The sequence below is a fragment of the Stegostoma tigrinum genome, unplaced genomic scaffold, assembly GCF_030684315.1.
Source record: "Stegostoma tigrinum isolate sSteTig4 unplaced genomic scaffold, sSteTig4.hap1 scaffold_130, whole genome shotgun sequence".
NCBI lineage: Eukaryota > Metazoa > Chordata > Chondrichthyes > Orectolobiformes > Stegostomatidae > Stegostoma > Stegostoma tigrinum.
In genome coordinates this window covers 330,783-348,092 of record NW_026728078.1, presented here as the reverse complement: position 1 = coordinate 348,092, position 17,310 = coordinate 330,783, and the positions used below count along the sequence as shown (strand labels likewise).

General features: G+C 55.1%; 1 long non-coding RNA gene across 2 annotated transcripts in view; it reads right to left on the bottom strand.

Moving 5' to 3' along the window:
* LOC132207715 (uncharacterized) overlaps positions 1-17,310 on the bottom strand; it is a 327,862-nt gene that overhangs the window by 167,826 nt on the left and 142,726 nt on the right. For both annotated transcript variants that reach the window (XR_009443734.1, XR_009443732.1), the window contains exons 5-6: positions 8,217-8,381; positions 3,688-3,805 (exon numbers count right to left, since the gene is read on the bottom strand). This is a non-coding gene — a long non-coding RNA (uncharacterized LOC132207715). The remainder of the gene's footprint in view (positions 1-3,687; positions 3,806-8,216; positions 8,382-17,310) is intronic.

The following is a 17,310-nucleotide window of genomic DNA, read 5'->3' as shown; positions in this document are numbered from 1 at the left end:
ACTGCATCTCCTTTTACCATTAACTGCATCGCATTTCACTCAGTCACTGCATTACATTACCCTCAGTCACACCATCCCAATTCACTCAGTCACTGCCTCCCATTTCAGTCAGTCACTCCCTCCCATTTCAGTCAGTCACTGCCTCCCATTTCAGTCAGTCACTCCCTCCCATTTCAGTCAGTCACTCCCTCCCATTTCAGTCAGTCACTCCCTCCCATTTCCCTCAGTCACTGCATCCCATTTAACGAAGACAGTGAACACTATTCAGCTGAGACAGTGCATCCGTTTCCGTTAGTCACCACACACTATTCCCCACAGTCACCGCATTCCATTTCCCTCGGTCACTGCTTCCCATTTCACTCACTCACTGCATACCATTTCAGTCAGTCACTGCATCCCATTTCACTCAGTCACTGCATCCCATTACCATCCATCACTGCATCCCATTTCACTCAGTGACTGCATCCCATTTCACTCAGTCACTGCATCACATTTCACTCAGTCACTGCATCACATTTCACTCAGTCACTGCTTCCCATTTCACTCAGCCACGGCATCCCATTTCACTCAGCCACGGCATCCCATTTCACTGAGCCACTGCATCCCATTTACATCAGTCACTGCATCCTATTTCACGCTGTCACTGCATCCCATTTCACGCAGTCACTGAATCCCATTTCCCTCAGTCACTGCATCACATTCCCCACAGTCACCGCATCCCGTTTCCCACAGACACGGGATCCCACTTCACTCAGCCACTGCGTCCCATTTCCCTCCGTCATTGCATCCCATTTCCCACAGTCACTGCATCTCCTTTCCTCAGTCACAGCTTGCCATTTCTCACAGTCACTGAATCACCTTTCCCTCAGTCACTGCATCCCATTCCACTGAGGCACAGCATCCCATTTCACTCAGTGACTGCCACCCATTTCACTCAGTCACTGCCTCCCACTTCACTCAGTCACTGCCTCCCACTTCACTCAGTCACTGCCTCCCACTTCACTCAGTCACTGCCACCCATTTTACTCAGTCACTGCATCTCCTTTTGCCATTAACTGCATCTCATTTCCCTCAGTCACTGCATCCCATTTCCATCAGTCACTGCATCCCATTTCCATCAGTTACTGCATCCCAGTTCACTCAGTCACTGCATCCCAGTTCACTCAGTCACTGCATCCCAGTTCACTCAGTCACTGCATCCCATTTCCCTCAGTCACTGCATCCCATTAACTTCAGTCGCAGGATCCCATTTCAAACAGACACTGCGTCCCAGTTCACAGTCACTGCATCCCATTTCACACAGCCACTGCATCCCATTTCACTCAGTCACTGCAGCTCATTTCACTCAGTCACTGCATCCCATTACCATCAGTCACTGCATCCCATTACCCTCAGTCACTGCATCCCATTACCCTCAGTCACTGCATCCCATTACCCTCAGTCACTGCATCCCATTTCCCGCAGTCACTGCATCCCATTTCCCGCAGTCACTGCATCCCATTTCGCTCAGACACTGAATCCCAGTTCACTCAGTCACTACATCTCCTTTCCATCAGCCACTGCATCCCATTTCCCACAGTCACTGCATCCCATTTCCCTCAGTCACTGCATCCCATTTCCATCGGTCACTGCCCCCATTTCCTTCAATCACTGCATCCCATTCCACTCAGTCACTGCATCCCATCTCACTCAGTCACTGCATCTCCTTTCCCTCAGTCAGTGCATCTCCTTTCTCGCAGTCACTGCATCTCCTTTCCTGCAGTCACTGCATCTCATTACCCTCAGTCACTGCATCCCATGACCCTCAGTCACTGCATCCCATTACCCTCAGTCACTGCATCCCATTACCCTCAGTCACTGCATCCCAGTACCAAGAGTCACTGCATCCCATTTCCCACAGTCAGTGAATCTCCTTTCCCTCAGTCACTGCATCCCATTTCCCTCAGTCAGTGCATCCCATTTCCATAAGTCACTGCATCCCATCTCCACAAGCCACTGCATCCCATTTCACTGAGTCACTACATCCCGTTTCACAGAGTCACTGAATCGCATTTGGTGTTCTCACTTGAATGCAATGGTCATGAATCTCCTCCAATGGCTGGTCATGTATTTCCAATGCAAAATTTTACCAAGTTTTGATTTTCAATTTTGATTACATGTGTCTCCTCTATTTTATAAGATGCTGCAATAAACTCAAATTTGACGAATCATAATTCAACCACCATTACCTGCAGAGTTAATTTCATCAAACAGATCCAATTAGAATTGTCACATTCCCAAATCCTGATTCAAGTTTTTCTAATTATGGGCCACGTGGTTCAGAAAAAAGACACTGAGAATCAGAGAGATGTACAGTCGGGAAACAGATCCTTTGGCCCAATTTGTCTATGTTGACCAGATATCCTAAATTAATTTAGTCCCATTTGCCAGCATTTGGCCCATATTCCTCTCAACCCGTCTTATTCATATACCCATCCACATGCCTTTTAAACGTACAAGCCTCCACCACTTCCTCTGGCAGCTCATTCCATACCTGCACCACTATGAAAAAAATCCGGTCCATTTTAAATCTTCCCTCTCTCATTTTTAACCTATTCCCTCCAGTTTTGGATTCCAGCAACCCGGGGAAAAGATCTTGGCTGTTTGCTCTATCCACGTCCCTCGTAATTGTATAAACTTCTATATGGTCAGCCCTGAACTCCAAAGTTCCAAGAAATAGCTGCCTGTTCAAGCCCACGGTATACCTCCAACCTCCGATGCTGGTAACATCCTTGTAAATCTTCTCTGAACCCTTTCAAGTTTACAACAGACAACAATACAGCGCACAACAGGCCTTCGGCCCTCAATGTTGCGCCGACATCCTTCCTCTCGCAAGGAGACCAAAATCGATTGCAGTATTCCAAAAGCAGCCGAACCAACGTCCTACATGGCTGCTAAGTGATCTCCCAACTCCTATACTCCATGCACTGACGAATAAAGGCGAGCACACCAAATATCTCCTTCATATCCTTTCTACCGGTGGCTGTACTTTGATGGAACTACGAAACTGCATTCCAGCGTCTCTTTATTAAGCAACACTCCCCACAACCTTCAGTGTAAACGTGCTGCCCTGATTTGCCTTTCCAAAATGTAGCACCTCACATTTAGCTAACCTCAACACCATCTGCCATTCCTCAGTTTATTCGCCCTTGTCAATGTCCCATTATATTCTGAGGTGACCTTCTTGGCTGGCTACTACACCTTCAATCATTGGGAAACTTATTAAACACACCTTCTATTTTCATATCCAAATCATTGCATCACTTCAACTCCCCCTCCCACTCCCTGAATGACATGTCCATCCTGGGCCTCTTCCAGTGTCACAACCAAACCACCCAGAAACTGGAGGAGCAGCACCTCATATTCTGCCTCGGGAGCTTCCAACTCAATAGCCTCAATATGGACTTGGCCACCCTCAAAATCTCCCCACCCGCCAGCCTCATCCCAAGACTAGTTCCTCCCCTCATCCCCGCCTCCATGACCTGTCCGCCTTCTCTCCCACCTATCCACTCTTCCCACCTCACTGACCAACTCCCACCACTGCTTGGAATTATTTTTCTTTTCACACTTCATCAGCTCGACGTTATTTCTAAAATCTATTTTCCAATTGTTGGAAAAAGTGAGATAAAGAGAAGTAAAAGAAGTTACATTCTTCCCACTCGGGAAATCTCTGAATATTCTGTTGAAAGGCCGCCAAGGAACGATGCAATTCTTTTGTCACAAACACTGTGAGGGAGACATCTTTTTCGGTTCCACTAACTCCACCCTAAGGAAGACAAACCCACGTAACATATCTAGTGACTTAAAGCATACTCTATTGTTGCCCAAGGTGGAGAGCTGGATGAACACAGCAGGCCAAGCAGCATCAGAGAAGCAAGAAAGCTGATGTTTCGGGACGAGACCCTACTTCAGAAAATTGGCGCTGGAGAATCTGAGATAACAAGGTGTAGAGCCGGATGATACTGCTTGGCCTGCTGTGTTCATCCAGCTTTACACCTTCTTATCTCAGATTCTCCAGCATCTGCAGTTCCTACTGCCTCTATTGTTGCCCTTTCACTTTACTGAACTAATATGAGCCAGTAGTTTTGTTTAGGCTCGTGTAATCTTACGGTTATTGGTCTGTACAAAATCCTGAATTAATTTTGATCGACTGACGGGAGGAGATGAATTTTATAGAAATTTTTGTTTTCTACCAATTTGCAGAGGGCATTGTGGGCGATTGAAGGACAGTGTTATTATCCTCCAGGTCTGTGGACTGCATCGTTACCAACTTGCCCATTTGCATATACATACAATATTCATTATGTACCAATGAAACATAATAAACCAATACTGTGTACTAAAAACAACGCTCACATATCAATGGAAATTTAAATATTTATCATAGAGTTTGAAGAATTGAATTCAATGATACAAAGCAAAAGCCAGTGAAGATGAGTGCAGTTGGTCAGCACTTTTGCCACGAAGTGGAGGTTGGCAGTTTGAGGCCACCCAGGAACAAGCAAGCTCTGTCTAACTCCAAGGGCAGCACGGTGGCTCAGTGGTTAGCACTGCTGACTCACAGCGCCAGGGACCCAGGTTCGATCCCACCGTTGGGCGATCTTCTGTGCGGAGTTTGTACATTCTGCCCATGCCTGCATGGGTTCCTGCTGGGTGCTCTGGTTTCCTCCCACAGTCCAAAGATGTGCAGGCTAGGTGTATGGGCCATGCCAAACTTGCCCATTGTGTTTAGGGATGTGCAGATTAGGTGTGTTAGTCATGGGAAATGTAGGGTTACTGAGGAAAGGGTCGGGGGATGAGTCAGGGTGAGATGCTCTTTGGAGGGTGGCTGTGGACTTCTTGGGTCAAAAGGGGCTTGTTTCCACACTGGAGGGATTCTATGATATGGAAGTATCTTTTGAAGTGGACATTCATGGGTATGCTGGAACAGAGACCTTGAAATACTGCACAACAAATATTTGGAACTAGACTGTCAATTCAGACATAGCATCAAAAGAGGTCATGGAAGTTGTCACCGATATAAAGCAGGATTGATGAAAATCCAGCAGGAAATGGTGTCAAAAGGCACAGTATCTTTTATTCATCTCCAGTTATTTTGTCCAAGGCACTGGATGCTGGCAGGATTGAAACATTTAAGAAATGCTTCACAAATCACATATAAGGACCTGCACATCTTTGAACAATGGGAGGAAACTGCAGCACCTGGCAGAAGCCTCTCGCAGACGCGGGGAGGACGTGTCAATTCCACACAGATAGTTACCCAAGACTGGAATCTCAACTGGCTCCCCAGTGCATGAGCAGCTCTAACCAGTGAGCAACTACCTTGCCCAGAAGGGGTTTTATAAGCGCATACATTATTTCCATTAAGACAGATCCAATCCTCTATTTCCAATCAAAATAACATATTGTAGATATCATGACAACAATCAGAAATGATTTTGAATAAGTCAATCAAAAAAATTGAAATAGTTTCCAAGCCGAAATACTAGATATGGTGCAGCTAAGATGAATAGCGCAACAACAAAAAGGCCATATTTTATGTGACCATCGGTAACACTTGAAAACTTGCAACAATTTGTCGCCAGTAGTGCTCTGAAGTGGCTTGATGATGCACTCCTTCATACACTGGAATGAAACTCCAAAGATCACAAATTCTGCTTCAATACCCTGTTGTAACAGTGACTGCATCAACCTGTGTTTATGGGCCTGACTGGAATCCCACACAACATGCATAAACAAAAAAATAATCTAAGGTAATAGGAGAAAAAAATGTATGTGTGCAACGTCTTTGAAAAGCAATTATTTGTAGCGGCTGCAAGCCCATAAGGAATCTCGTTTCGCAGATGATATTCATTTGCACTGCAGGTCATGCCAGTCAGAATCAGTTTTCGTTTCATGACAGATAACTAAAATGTCCATTACAATGAACTTTGGTTGATCAGAAGATTTTAAGTAAGGACTATGTCTTATGTGAGCTGACAGCATTCGGGGATGGAGAAGGTACACTCACTGCTGGCATCTTGACACCATTGAATGAGCAAGCGTGGACACAAAGGTTGTAACAGGTCACAATTGTACAGGCAATATCTTTTGAGCTCCTTCCGAGCAGGCCTGTAATACTCTAAAGCTGTGCTAGACCCTCACTTCCTCCACCTTACGTACGCTGCCTTTTCTTTTTGACAAGAAGCACCTCTGTACCCGTCATCCAAGGCTCCTTAATCTTACCCCTTCTACCCTGTCTCAGAGGAACAAATTTATACATCACTCGCAACAACTGCTCCTTGAACAGCCTCCACATGTCTGCCGCGCCCTTTCTGTGGAACAATTGCTCCCAATCTGTACTTCCCAACTCCTGTCTGATAGTATCATAATTTCCTTGACCCCAGTGAAATATCTTCCCCTGGTAACTGCTCCTTTCCCTTTCCATGGCTATGCTAAATGTGAGGCTCTTGCGGTCACTGTCGCCAAAGTGTTCTCCCACCACGAGATCTGACACCTGTCCTGGCTCATCGCCGAGCACCAAATCCAAAATGGCCTCCCGCCTCGTCGGCCTGTCCACAAACTAAGTCAGGAAACCCTCCTGAACACACCTGACAAAAACGGCTCCATCCAAACCATCTGCACTGAGGTGGTTTCAATCTATATTGGGAAAGTTGAAGTCACCCACAACAACAACCCTGCTACGTTTGCACTTTCCAACAATCTGCCGGCCAATGAGTTCTTCGATCTCTCAACTGCTATTTGGGGTCCGTAGAAAACCTCCAGTGAGGTGACTGCTGCCTTGTTGTTCCGAACTTCCACCCACACTGACTCAGTTGACAAACGTTCCTTGGCAACATCAGCCCATACCGCCTCAGTAGACGAGTCCTCAAAGGTTCTTTCAGCCGCCGTTATACTGTCCTTGACCAACAAAGCCACACCTCCCCCTCTTTTACCACCTTCCCAGACCTTAATGAAAGATCTAAACACGAGAACCTGCAACATCCATTCCTGACCCTGCTCTATCCATGTCTCCGAAATGGCCACAACATCGAAGTCCGTGGTACCTATCCAAGCTGCAAGCTCACCTACATTATTCCGGATACTCCCGGCATTAAAGTCGTCACACTTCAATCCAGCTTGCTGTCTGCCAGCACACTTCTGTGACAGTGAGGTCCTGACCATGTCCTCCCTACGCTCATCCTCCTGTGTACTGGGACTACACCTCAGTTTCCCATCCCCCTTCTGAGCTCGTTTAAATCCAACCGAATGGCACAGGCCAATTTCCCACCCAGGATATTAGTGCCCCTCTGGTTCAAGTGGATATCGTCCTGTTTGTCCAGGTCCCACCTTCCCCAGAATGAACCCCAATTGTCCATGTACCTGAAGCCCTCCCACCTGCACCATCCCTGCAGCCACGTCTTCAGCTGAAATCTCTCCCTGTTCTTTGCCTCGCTATCACGTGGTACGGTGACAAACTAGTGACGACCACTCTGTTTGTTCTCGCTCTCAACTTCCACCCTCGCTCCCTGAAATCCTGCCTGACATCCCTATCCCTCTTTCTACCTATGTCGTTGGTGCCTACGTGTCCCACGACTTGGGGCTGGTCAACCTCTCCCCTCAGGACCCTAAACACATGATCCGAGACATCACAGACCCTGGCACCTGGTAGGCAACACACCAATCGTGAGTCTCTTTCGTTCCCGGCAAATCTTCTATCAGTCCCTCTAACTATTGAGTCCCCAATGACTATCACTCTCTTCCTATCCCCGCTTCCCTTCTATGCAAGAGGGACAGACTCTGTGCCAGAGACCTGCACCCTACTGCATACCCACTGCCAACTCGTCCCCCGGAACAGTATCCAAAATGGTATAGTTGTTTTTCAGGGGAGCGACCGCAGGGGATTTCAGAGGAACGACCACAGGGGAAGGTCAGTCAAGCTACACCGGGTAAACGTGCATTTTTGGCTGAAGAAACATGTGTTTCAATGTGAGCTAATGGAAGCAGCCATGGAGTCAAAGCTAAACGTTTTGACAACAAGACAACCATTCTGAAAAGCAGCAGACAGTGTGAAAAAGAAATGAGCTGCTTTAATATCCACTTAAAATTTATGTGGAATATCAGATGGAATTTTCTTATTGACTCCATTGTGCAATCATGTCGAGCTAAAAATGTTAACTGCATTAATTAAAACTAACCAGAAACGGACTTTGTCGTAAATGGTTTGACGATTTTCTGTATCTGGAACATCCCTTTTCCTTCTCCAACGAAGATCGTACCAACCTATGGTACCAAACTGTGAGTCAAATGGATGGGACACATAATCTTTCAATTCCTCATCAAAACAGTCTCATCGTATGGTTCTGTGCAATAAAAGAGAAAGAATAAACATGTTTCCCACAATTTTGCTGATGTTTACGAACAGAATGCTCAAATTCAAAAAGTTTGGGCTGGCATGTCTGCTTCCTCCAGCCTGTTTGAACTGTTCCATTCAATGTGAAATTTGTGTTAAGTTTTAGCACACAGGTCTATTTGATCTGCGCCACCACCTTCTATTAGTCATACATGCTTTCCCCCTCTTCCTGTAATACGTTCCTTGAAGTGTTCAATGAGATTTTGATTTTAAATCTTATCGTCATATTCTTTTGATTCTCAAGCATAAATGAATCTGATGTTGCCGCCATTCCATGCAGTGCACAGCACGTCAAACAGGAGTCTTGCTCTTGCCATGAGCACTGAGGTAGTATGGGGTCACAACTGTCTCATAGTTCGGAATGAAATTCTACATATAGGGCTATGAAGAGTCATGCAGTTAATTTTATTTGACATGCTATTTCTTTTCTTAACAAATATGCTGGATTTAAAGTGATCTTCACCCTCATTTAAAATGAATCCAACGTAAAACCAGCAAATCGAAATTTTAATTTGAGTTCAGTGTTACACAAATATATGACTTTTTAAAAAATTATATTCGAGTCAACATTAACATTTAATTCCCTGACACCGGGTGAACTTAGTTTTAAATTCGAATTTTCCTTCGGTATTAACGGACAAGTGAGCCTTTTTGCAAGCACCGAAAGGCTGCACCAGTTTATGCTAAAACTTGCGGAACTGTAAGTTTCACAAATATGTTCCTATTAAACACTAATTCCTATTGAAGCAGTATGAAGCCAAATTCATTCAACTGGACAGCAAAAACGGTCAAGATTTTAAAAGCAAGCAACTATTTTGAAGTCACTCTTCGAACTAAATTCCATCTTGGTGTGTGAGAGTCCATAGGTTCCTCACTCTCAACGAACCATTCAACTGTCATGCAATTACTGAAACACACAGACAAAAAACATCAACGTTAACAGTCACTAAGATTTTGAGAGTGATTTGGAATTCGTACTAATTCCCCCCTGGGGAAAATCTGTTCCAATCTGGATAGTACTCACTTATTACCATCCAACCTACCTTCCCCAGCACCTCCTCCCCCTCCACGCTATTTGTTTCTGAGCTCCCTTCCACCCTCCATTTCTCAGGAAGGGTCCTGACCCAAAACCTCAACTTTCCTCAGCCTCTGATGCTGCCTGACAAAACGTCAGCTTTTACGCTCCTGAGATGCTGCTTGGCCTGCTGTGCTCATCCAGCTCCACACTTTGTTACCTCTGTTCATTTGCCTGTTCTTTCTATCGGACATGAATCATTGGCTATTTCGTTCCCAACACTTATCCCCTAACAACCACCTCTCTGTGATACCCAGAGTGATGTATCTGTCAATTTCAATCTGCACCACAAACTCATTCACTTTGTTTCATACACTCCCTGCAATTCAATACAAGATCTTCAGTCTGGCATTTACAGCCACCCTTCTTATCTGCTGCAGCTGAAGTGAGACTCCTGACCATTTCCATACTTTTTGTCCTATTACTTGCTCTGGAAACTTTGCTGAGCACTTACCAGCTTCTAACTTTTTCCACAATTTTCCATGCAACTGAGCTCACCCGCTCCACACTTTTTATTTTTACGCCCTAGCCCCAGACCTAGCTCTGTATTTTGCGAGGATACTTGTCCCAATATGATTCTCGTCGAGCCTATAACACCAGAACGACTCCCTCCTTCCCCATACCGATGCCAATGTCCCATGAATTCAAACACATTTCTGCCATGCCACCATTTGAACAATGTACATCTATAATTATGTTCACACCGTGCCAAATTGCTCAGATAATAATCCAGAGATTATTACCATTCTGGTTCTGCTTTCTCACCTCAGCACCTCGGTGCTCATAATCCCTCAGCAGAACCTCTTTCCTCTTTCTTCCATATCAATGGTACCTGTGTGGACCACGATAGCTGGATTTCTACTCCTCCCACTTCAAGTTCCTTTGTAGCCGAGATGGAATATTCTGAACCTGGGCACCAGGCAGGCAACACTACTTTCGAGACTCCCGATCCTGGTCACAACGAACAGTGTTCATTCTCCTAACTATACTACCTCTGATTATAACTACATTTCACTTTTTATCCCCTCCTGAATGTCCCCCCTGTACCAAAGTGCTACAGTCAGTTTACTCATCTTCCCTATACCCTGCACTCTCATCCACACACGAAGAAAGAATCTCAAACCTGTTCGATAAGATCAAAGGCCAAGGTTCCTTCTGCACTACATCCTGGATCCTTCCACCTGCCCTGATCTTTGTCATTGGCCACTGACCGAGTTTCAGCTAGTTAATCTAAGGTGTGTGACTGCCTCCTGAAGCACAGCATTCCCTGGTAACTCTGCCCCACATGATTTGTTGATTGGTCAAAACTGAGATTCCAGTTCATCAACCGTAAGCTGGAGTCTGGGGCCTGACCACTCCCCCGTCATATAGGTACAAATCATCATCTGGCCTGGCATCTCCATTTCAATTACTTCGATCAGCGGGGGGCCAGTCGCAGTGAGCGGGTCAGGGCTGCGGGGACAAGTCCCTGTCAGCGGGTCAGGGGTGCGGGGGGCAAGTCGCAGAGAGCGGGTCAGGGGTGCAAGGGGCAGTGTCGCAGTGAGCGGGTCAGGGCTGCGGGGGCAGTGTCGCAGTGAGCGGGTCAGGGCTGCGGGGGGCAAGTCCCTGACAGTGGGACAGGGCTGCGGGGGGCAAGTCGCAGTGTGCGGGTCAGGGCTGCGGGGGCAAGTCGGAGTGAGCGGGTCAGGGCTGTGGGGGGCCAGTGGCAGTGAGTGGGTCAGGGCTGCGGGGGCAGTGTCGCAGTGAACGGGTCAGGGCTGCGGGGGGCAAGTCCCTGTCAGTGGGACAGGGCTGCGGGGGGCAAGTCGCAGTGTGCGGGTCAGGGCTGCGGGGGGCAAGTCGCAGTGTGCGGGTCAGGGCTGCGGGGGGCAAGTCGCACTGAGTGGGACAGGGCTGCGGGGGGCCAGTGGCAGTGAGTGGGTCAGGGCTGCGGGGGCCAGTCCCTGTCAGCAGGACAGGACTGCGGGGGGCAAGTCGCAGTGAGCGGGTCAGGGCTGCGGGGGGCAAGTCGCAGTGAGCGGGTCAGGGCTGCGGGGGGCAAGTCGCACTGAGTGGGACAGGGCTGTGGGGGGCCAGTGGCAGTGAGTGGGTCAGGGCTGTGGGGGGCAGACCCTGTGAGCTGGTCAGGGCTGCGGGGGACAGTCCCTGTCAGCGGGTCAGGGCTGCGGGGAGCAAGTCCCTGTCAGCGGGACAGGACTGCGGGGGGCAAGTCGCAGTGAGCGGGTCAGGGCTGCTCGGGGTCAGTCCCTGTGAGCGGGTCAGGGCTGCGTGGGCCAGTCCCTGTGAGCGGGTCAGGGCTGCGGGGGGCAAGTCGCAGTGAGCGGGTCAGGGCTGCGGGGGGCAAGTCGCAGTGAGCGGGTCAGGGCTGCGGGGGGCCAGACGCAGTGAGCGGGTCAGGTCTGCGGGGGCGAGTCCCTGTCAGCGGGACAGAACTGCTGGGGGCAAGTCCCTGTCAGCGGGACAGGACTGCAGGGGGCAAGTCGCAGTGAGAGGGTCAGGTCTGCGGGGGGCAAGTCGCAGTGAGCATGTCAGGGCTGCGGGGGGGAGAGCCCCTGTGAACGGGTCAGGGCTGTGGGGGCCAGTCCCTGTGAGCGAGTCAGGGCTGCGGGGGGGCAAGTCGCAGTGAGCGGGTCAGGGCTGCGGGGGGCAAGTCGCAGTGAGCGGGTCAGGGCTGCGGGGGGCAAGTCGCAGTGAGCGGGTCAGGACTGCGGGGGGCCAGTCCCAGTGAGCAGGTCAGGGCTGCGGGGGCCAGTCCCTGTGAGCGGGTCAGGGCTGTGGGGGGCAAGTCGCAGTGAGCGGGTCAGGGCTGCGGGGGGCGAGTCCCTGTGAGCGGGTCAAGGCTGCGGGGGGCAGTGTCGCAGTCAGCAGGTCAGGGCTGTGGGGGCCAGTCCATGTAAGCGGGTCAGGGCTGCGGCGGGCCAGTCCCTGTGAGCGGGTCAGGCCTGCCTGGGGCAAGTCGCAGTCAGCGGGTCAGGGCTGCGGGGGGCAAGTCGCAGTGAGCGGGTCAGGACAGCGGGGGGCAAGTCGCAGTGAGCGGGTCAGGACTGCGGGGGGCCAGTCCCTGTGAGCAGGTCAGGGCTGCGGGGGCCAGACCCTGTCAGCGGGTCAGAGCTGCGGTGGGCCAGTCCCTGTGAGCGGGTCAGGGCTGCGGGGGGCAAGTCGCAGTGAGCGGGTCAGGGCTGCGGGGGGCCAGTCCCTGTGAGCGGGTCAGGGCTGCGGGGGGCAGTGTCGCAGTGAGCGGGTCAGGGCTGCGGGGGGCAAGTCGCAGTGAGCAGGTCAGGACTGCGGGGGGCCAGTCCCTGTGAGCAGGTCAGGGCTGCGGGGGCCAGACCCTGTCAGCGGGTCAGAGCTGCGGTGGGCCAGTCCCTGTGAGCGGGTCAGGGCTGCGGGGGGCAAGTCGCAGTGAGCGGGTCAGGGCTGCGGGGGGCCAGTCCCTGTGAGCGGGTCAGGGCTGCGGGGGGCAGTGTCGCAGTGAGCGGGTCAGGGCTGCGGGGGGCAAGTCGCAGTGAGCAGGTCAGGACTGCGGAGGGCAAGTCGCAGTGAGCGGGTCAGGGCTGCGGGGGCATGTCCATGTCAGTGGGACAGGACTGCAGGGGGGCCGGTCCCCGTGAGCGGGTCAGGGCTGCGGGGGGCCAGTCCCTGTGAGCGGGTCAGGGCTGCGTGGGCCAGTCCGTGTGAGCGGGTCAGGTCTGCGTGGGGCAAGTCGCAGTGAGCGGGTCAGGGCTGCTAGGGGCAGTGTCGCAGTGAGCGGGTCAGGGCTGCGGGGGCCAGTCCATGTAAGCGGGTCAGCGCAGCATGGGCCAGTCCCTCTGAGTGGGTCAGAGCTGCGCGGGGCAAGTCACAGTGAGCGGGTCAGGGCTGAGGAGGGCAGTGTCGCAGTGAGCGGGTCAGCTCTGCGGGGGGCAAGTCGAAGTGAGCGGGTCAGGGCTGTGGGGGGCAAGTCACAGTGAGCGGGTCAGGGGTGCGGGGGGCAAGTCACAGTGAGCGGGTCAGGGGTGCGGGGGGCCAGTCGCAGTGAGCGGGTCAGGGCTGCGGGGGTCCAGTCCCTCTGAGCGGGTCAGGGCTGCGGGTACCAGTCCCTGTCAGCAGGACAGGACTGCAGGGGGCAAGTCGCAGTGAGCGGGTCAGGGCTGCGGGAGGCTGGGTAGCATTGAGCGGGTCAGGGCTGCGGGGGGTCAGTACCTGTGAGCGGGTCAGGACAGCGGGGGGCCAGTCCCTGTGAGCAAGTCAGGGCTGCGGGGGCCAGTCCCTGTCAGCGGGTCAGAGCTGCGGTGGGCCAGTCCCTGTGAGCGGGTCAGGGCTGCGGGGGGCAAGTAGCAGTGAGCGGGTCAGGGCTGCGGGGGGCCAGTCCCTGTGAGCGGGTCAGGGCTGCGGGGGGCAGTGTCGCAGTGAGCGGGTCAGGGCTGCGGGGGGCAAGTCGCAGTGAGCAGGTCAGGACTGCGGAGGGCAAGTCGCAGTGAGCGGGTCAGGGCTGCGGGGGCATGTCCATGTCAGTGGGACAGGACTGCAGGGGGGCCGGTCCCCGTGAGCGGGTCAGGGCTGCGGGGGGCCAGTCCCTGTGAGCGGGTCAGGGCTGCGTGGGCCAGTCCATGTGAGCGGGTCAGGGCTGCGTGGGGCAAGTCGCAGTGAGCGGGTCAGGGCTGCTAGGGGCAGTGTCGCAGTGAGCGGGTCAGGGCTGCGGGGGCCAGTCCATGTAAGCGGGTCAGCGCAGCATGGGCCAGTCCCTCTGAGTGGGTCAGAGCTGCGCGGGGCAAGTCACAGTGAGCGGGTCAGGGCTGAGGAGGGCAGTGTCGCAGTGAGCGGGTCAGGTCTGCGGGGGGCAAGTCGAAGTGAGCGGGTCAGGGCTGTGGGGGGCAAGTCACAGTGAGCGGGTCAGGGGTGCGGGGGGCAAGTCACAGTGAGCGGGTCAGGGGTGCGGGGGGCAAGTCACAGTGAGCGGGTCAGGGGTGCGGGGGGCCAGTCGCAGTGAGCGGGTCAGGGCTGCGGGGGTCCAGTCCCTCTGAGCGGGTCAGGGCTGCGGGTACCAGTCCCTGTCAGCAGGACAGGACTGCAGGGGGCAAGTCGCAGTGAGCGGGTCAGGGCTGCGGGAGGCTGGGTAGCATTGAGCGGGTCAGGGCTGCGGGGGGTCAGTACCTGTGAGCGAGTCAGGGCTGCGGCGGCCAGTCCCTGCGAGCGGGTCAGGGCTGGGGGGGGCAGTGTCGCAGTGAGCGGGTCAGGGCTGTGGGGGCCAGTCCCTGTCACCGGGTCAGGGCTGAGGAGGGCCAATCCCTGTGAGCGGGTCAGGGCTGCGAGGGGCAAGTCGCAGTGAGCGGGTCAGGGCTGTGGGGGTCAGTCCCTGTGAGCGGGTCAGGGCTGCGGGGGGCAACTCGCAGTGAATGGGTCAGGGCTGCGGGGGCAAGTCCCTGTCAGCGAAACAGGACTGCGGGGGGCCAGTCCCTGTGAGCGGGTTAGGGCTGCGGGGGCCAGTCCCTGTGAGCGGGTCACAGCTGCGCGGGCCAGTCCCTGTGAGCGGGTCAGGGCTGCGGGGGCCAGTCCCCCTGAGCGGGTCAGGTCTGTGGGGGGCAAGTCGCAGTGAGGGGTCAGGGCTGCGGGGTGCAAGTCGCAGTCAGCGGGTCAGGGCTGCGGGGGCATGTCCCTGTCAGCGGGACAGGACTGCGGGGGTCAAGTCGCAGTGAGGGGGTCAAGTCGCAGTGAGGGGGTCAGGGCTGCGGGGGGCCAGTCCCGGTAAGCGGGTCAGGGATGCGGGGGTCAGTCCCGGTGAGCGGGTCAGGGCTGCGGGCGGCAACTCGCAGTGAGTGGGTCAGGGCTGCGGGGGCAAGTCCCTGTCAGCGGAACAGGACTGCGGGGGGCAAGTCGCAGTGAGCGGGTCAGGGCTGCGGGGGGCCAGTTGCAGTGAGCGGGTCAGGTCTGCGGGGGGCCAGTCCCTGTGAGCTGCTGAGGGCTGCGGGGGCCAGCCCCTATCAGCGGGTCAGGGCTGCGGGGGACCGGTCCCCCTGAGCGGGTCAGGGCTGTGGGGGGCCGGTCCCCCTGAGCGGGTCAGGGCTGCGGGGGGCTTGTCGCAGAGAGCGGGTCAGGGCTGCGGGGGACAAGTCGCAGTGAGCGGGTCAGGGCAGCGGGTGCAAGTCCCTGTCAGCGGGACAGGACTGCAAGGGGCAGGTCCCTGTCAGCGGGACAGGACTGCGGGGGGCAAGTCGCAGTGAGCGGGTCAGGTCTGCGAGGGGCAAGTCACAGTGAGCGGGTCAGGGCTGCGGGGGGCAAGTCGCAGTGAGCGGGTCAGGGCTGCGGGGGGCCAGTCGCAGAGAGCGGGTCAGGGCAGCGGGTGCAAGTCCCTGTCAGCGGGACAGGACTGCAAGGGGCAGGTCCCTGTCAGCGGGACAGGACTGTGGGGGGCAAGCGGCAGTGAGCGGGTCAGGGCTGTGGGGGCCAGTCCCTGTCACCGGGTCAGGGCTGCGGAGGGCCAAGCCCTGTGAGCGGGTCAGGGCTGCGAGGGGCAGGCCGTCTGAGCGGGTCAGGGCTGCGGGGGGCAAGTCGCAGTGAGCGGGTCAGGGCTGCGGGGGCCAGTGCCCCTGAGCGGGTCAGGTCTGCGGGGGGCAAGTCGCAGTGAGGGGTCAGGGCTGCGGGGAGCAAGTCGCAGTCAGCGGGACAGGGCTGCGGGGGGAAAGTCGCAGTAAGCGGGACAGGGCTGCAGGGGCAAGTCCCTGTCAGCGGGACAGGACTGCGGGGGGCAAGTCGCAGTGAGGGGGTCAGGGCTGCGGGGTGCAGTGTCGCAGCGAGCAGGTCAGGGCTGCGGGGGCAGGCCCTCTGAGCGGGTCAGGGCTGCGGGGGGCAAGTCGCAGTGAGCGGGTCAGGGCTGCGGGAGGCTGGGTAGCATTGAGCGGGTCATGGCTGCGGGGGGTCAGTACCTGTGAGCGAGTCAGGGCTGCGGCGGCCAGTCCCTGCGAGCGGGTCAGGGCTCGGGGGGGCAGTGTCGCAGTGAGCGGGTCAGGGCTGCGGGGGGCAGGTCGCAGTGAGCGGGTCAGGGCTGCGGGTGGCAGTGTCGCAGTGAGCGGGTCAGGACCGCGGAGGGCAAATGGCACTGAGCGGGTCAGGTCTGTGGGCAACAAGTCGCAGTGAGCGGGTCACGGCTGCGGGGGCCAGTCCATGTGAGCGGGTCGGCGCGGTGGGGGCCAGTCCCTCTGAGCGGGTCAGAGCTGCGGGGCCAAGTCGCAGTGAGCGGATCAGGGCTGTCGGGGGCAGTGTCGCAGTGAGCGGGTCAGGGCTGCGGGGGGTAGTTCGCAGTGAGCGGGTCAGGGCTGCAGGGGGCCATTCGCAGTGAGCGGGACAGGACTGCGGGGGCAAGTCGCAGTGAGCGGGTCAGGACTGCGGGGGGCAAATCGCAGTGAGCGGGTCAGGGCTGCCGGGGGCAAGCCGCAGTGAGCGGGTCAGGGCTGCGGGGGGCCAGACGCAATGAGCGGGTCAGGGCTGCGGGGGCAAGTCCCTGTCAGCGGGACAGGACTGCAGGGAGCAAGTCGCAGTGAGCGGGTCAGGGCTGTGGGGGCCAGTCCCTGTGAGCTGGACAGGGCTGCGGGGGCCAGTCCCTGTCACCGGGTCAGGGCTGCGGGGGGCAAGTCGCAGTGAGCGGGTCAGGGCTGTTGGGGGCCGGTCCCCGTGAGCAGGTCAGGGCTGTGGGGGGCCGGTCCCCCTGAGCGGGTCAGGGCGGCGGGGGGCCAGTCGCAGTTAGTGGATCAGGACTGCGGGGGGCAAGTCGCAGTGAGCGGATCAGGTCTGCGGGGGGGCAAGTCGCAGTGAGCGGGTCAGGTGTGCG